Below are 4,435 nucleotides of genomic sequence, written 5' to 3'. Positions count from 1 at the left end.
AAAACTTTCGTTTCGATTTGTGTCTCCAGAAATTTTCAAGTTTTCGGAATTGGACGAGGTTAATAGGAAACAAGAAGACGAGTTCATTACCTTTGTTTCAGGTACCATCTGAGAAAGTCTCTTCCTTTTTCATCCATACTTCAACTTTCACTCTCTCATTACTTGCTTCTATGTCGTTAGGTTTGATTACTAATTATGTGTGACAGTAGAGCATCAATACCACTCCGAATCCCTAAGCTTCCTTGTAAACATTTGGAGTTATATAACAATTCAGTTTCTTTATTTTTTATGTTGTTAACTGCCTGCTGAACTCCAGTGTTTTGAAAGTATGTTCTTTGCCTGTCCTTCTCTCTTTTTCTTTTATAGCCTCAGACACAACATTTGAGAAGTGAAAACCAGAATTTGAAGGAGAACATGGAGAGATTGAGGAATGAGATAGCTGAAATCAGGCATGTAGTATTACTGTGTTAATCTTCTCTCCCCTTGGACTTCCTTCTGGATTCTTGTGAAATGTAAAACCATGGCTGTTTTGGTCCACAGATATACCAGGGACGAGGAGTGTTTGGAGCCTCAAAAGTGTCTTATGGAAGAAGAACGAAAGAGAAAGTTGTTTTTTTTTTAATGAATCGAGCTTTTATTTGATATCAAATGCTTTGTCCTCTTACTAACTGGGCATAAAAAAATTTACAGACAAAACACTTTCCGAGCAAGTTGAGAAAATAAAAGAGCTGATATCAGAGGGAGTTCCTCACTACAACAAAAATCAAAGTGGTAGAACACGAAAGACTCCTGAATCTCCTCTCAAGTTACAACGTGAAGCATGAGGAAGCGTAGCAGGCAGACTGAGGATATGGTTGAAATGGACACGGTATCACCTATGAGAAGCATGATGAAACGTAGAAGGCAGACAGAGGATATCATGGAAACGGACGTGGTATCACCTCATATTAGCGTACGTCACAAATCAACCGACTTATGCTGCAGCATCTTCTTTAAGTCAGTCATCAAAATTTTGCTTACTAATGCTATTTTCTTGCTTTTGTTTCAAGGAAACGCTCTTGGTTTCTCAACCACAATGCTGTAAAACAACTGACTGTGGATCAAGTAACTCTGCTGGTTGTCCATTTCAAGCTCTTGGCGAGCACTTGACCGGAGTGAAATTGTCAACAAATAATAAAGACAAACGAATCTGCATTGTTGCCTCCCATCCATCAAGTGGTACGTACTTTCTTTTGGCACATAGTTTATGCGCCAAAGTTCTCAAGAAAAACACATATTTTAGATCATCAGCCACCAGAAAAGCACCAATTTTTAATATTACTCTCTGGTTTTTGACCATGACAGGTTTATCATTCCCCTTAACTTGGGTAAATAACTGCGCTGATGAAGAAGCTGCTGCTGTACAAGGCTGAGTCGTTGGGAATATTTGAAAGAGTTGTGTCCAAATGGATGATACATGTATATACATATATATATATATATAAATGTTCATATAAATTATTTTAAATTTATATTCCTTTTTTTACAAAGTACAAATACATTCATATAAACAAACAACTAAAGAAACTGAATAATCTAAACAATAAATTAGAACATATAAACCAAACCGATGTACAGAAAATATGGATTTGGTAATACCGAATATATAAAATGTATTTTTAGAAATCACAGTAAATAGATATGGTTTGATATATAAATTGATCAATTAATTATATTAGTATTATCATATGTAAATTATATAAAATAACTAATAACATAATTTATATTATTGATATGATTTCACACATAAAATGTTGATTTTAGTAATTTAATATTTTATAATAAGTTAAAGGTTTCTTATCAAATTAAAAAAACATAATTTTTACCTTTTTGTTGACAAATATATGTACTAATATTTAGTTATTTAATAGTATTATGGATTAGTATTTTTTATTTTATCCTAAAAAATATTAACTTATTATGTTTACTTATAATTTAAATAGTAAAAGAAAAAATAAAATAGTCTATTTAAAAATCAAAATATCTTCATGTTATATTAAAATTGATATCAAACCATATAAAGCAAAATTTGCAAAAAAAAATATTATAAAAGATAAATATATTTATGGTTTTCGGTATAAAATCGAATAAACAAAAAATTGATGGTATATCAGCCGAACCAAACTAAAGTATGCATGATTTTAATATGGTTTAAATTCTTTATAAACCTAAATACCGAAAACCAAAAAAAAAAAGAACCGAAATCGAACCGATATCCGGATTAGACATCCTTTAAATAAAAGTATCATAAGTAAATCATTCACAGAAAATGACACTAGTGCGGGCGCACGGGTCGAAGCACTAGTATATATTAAAAGAGAAGCATTGTAAGTTTATAACATTTGAGGTAGTCATGTGTCATCACCACAATGATTCTTATAATCTTTAGAGAAATAGGTTGGTACATCTAAATATATAATAAGCTTTTATTAAACTAACCATAAATTAATTATTAATGTTATTCATTCTTTCTTTAAATAAAAATTACGGAATTGTTTAATGTGGCTAAAGTATATATGACAATTTATTGATTTTGAATAATAAAGATTTGATAAAAATTAGTGTACCCTCTACCAAAAACAATATGAGTAGAAAACATTATTTCATAGATATTAGTATTCAAAATATACTATATATATGTTATTATCATTTAAATTTAATTATATATCATATAAAATATAAAAATTGTTTGTTTGGATTAATAAAAAAATGTTATGTGTTCGCACTAATTTAATTATATACTAATAGTTACTGAACTTTTAATTATTCTATATATATTTATTATTTTATAATATGGAAAAGAATGTATAATACGTAAAAATAATTTATATAAAATGTTCGTTCCGTGGAAGGCGTAGATCTTTAATCTAATTAAACAATAACAGAGAAAAACCACACAGAGAGTAATCTGAAGCTATATGAACTGATATTAGATGAGTTAAGACCAGAGACCATTTTGTACCCTATCTTTTCTTCTTGGCACGACTGCTCAGATGTATTTGCTCATCACATAGAAGCCAGTATATTAAAGGGGGTGGTTAGGAATCCAATATGAATTAATCAGCCGCTTGGAAAATAAGGATATAAAGAAACTAAAGAAGAATGGAGTAAGTGTAGCTTACATTTGGGACAGTTCTCGGGGTATACAGCATCACATATCCTTCTAGCTGACGGCCCAATATAGCCCCAGTGTACCGTTCATGATTCAGCCCAAGATTAATATATGTCATTTCATCTGCCGACATGCACTTGTTCATCAAAAACTACATCTAACACAATGAGCAGTCATGCACTTGTTCATCAAAAACTACACCTAACACAATGAGATTGAATACTAAAACAGATAATTGTCACACACACAGTCTCATGAGCCAGAACTGAGTGATAAAGAGTGTTGATATGTAAGTACGAAATGCATAAAACATACCAAAGACCCAAGAAACAGAGATAATTAAGACTTCGAAGGAAAGTTAGGTAGACAGACCAGTGTCAGTTTCATCATCACTAGTCAAGGGATTATCTGTGACTGTCCCGTGAAAGTTCTAGTGTGTACGGTACAACAGCAGCTTGTGGTTTCCCTTCTTGGCAAACAGGATTGTCTAGCCTTAACGGCTTCTTTAAATGGTTCGCTCTCAGGAAATTGACAAACACTACAGTCTCTTAACCGGCACATGCCATCGTCAAACCCAAACGGGCAATCACACCACAGTTTAACCCATACAAATGGATTCAGAGCTAATCATAACAGATACCTCTATCCAAATCTCAGGTAGATGAAAATGGGAGATTCAGTTAAAATCTACATTATAATGGGGCAGTTGCATCACTTCTCCTGATGCGACACGTCAGCGATATGTGGGTCCCACTTTTAAAAAGTATGAAAAAAGTATCAAGTCTGTGACTCGAACCCGGGTTATTGAGATCTAAACAACAACATTTGTAGAACTGAGCTAAAGGATTCTTTGTATATTGATGGATGAAACAAATATATATTTATGAAGGTCAGAAAGCTTTGCTTCTTCGGTTTTTTCTATGGGACCCAAACTTATTTATTTTATCTAATGATTTAATAAATACTTTATAACTCATGTTTTGAAATGAGATTCGTTAAAAAAAAAACCCCAATAAACCTCTTTGCTCTGTAAGCGTTCTCTTCAATGGAAGTTTAGGGCTTTCAATTTTTAATCATCGGTTTATGACTCATCTAAGAAACACAGATTCACTCTTTGAGTTTCACGAATCAGTTTTTCTTCTTTAGTCTATACATCTCCCCATCTTTAATAAATTCATCATCGGTTCTTTTATTTTTCCTGATAAATCATGATTGTGTGGTTTTAATTTTCTTTGGTCATCCTTAGCTTGCACCCTTTGATCTAACCAAGAAGAAGAAGAACAG

The 4,435-nt window shown here is 32.0% G+C and overlaps 1 pseudogene; it reads left to right on the top strand.

Annotated features, from left to right (window-relative positions):
• LOC106329910 overlaps nt 1–3,835 on the top strand; it is a 5,878-nt pseudogene extending 2,043 nt beyond the window's left edge.
• The last annotated feature ends 600 nt before the right edge of the window (nt 3,836–4,435 follow it).

This window comes from Brassica oleracea, chromosome C3, assembly GCF_000695525.1.
Source record: "Brassica oleracea var. oleracea cultivar TO1000 chromosome C3, BOL, whole genome shotgun sequence".
Taxonomy (NCBI): Eukaryota; Viridiplantae; Streptophyta; class Magnoliopsida; order Brassicales; family Brassicaceae; genus Brassica; species Brassica oleracea.
This window is presented reverse-complemented; position numbering and strand designations above follow the sequence as displayed.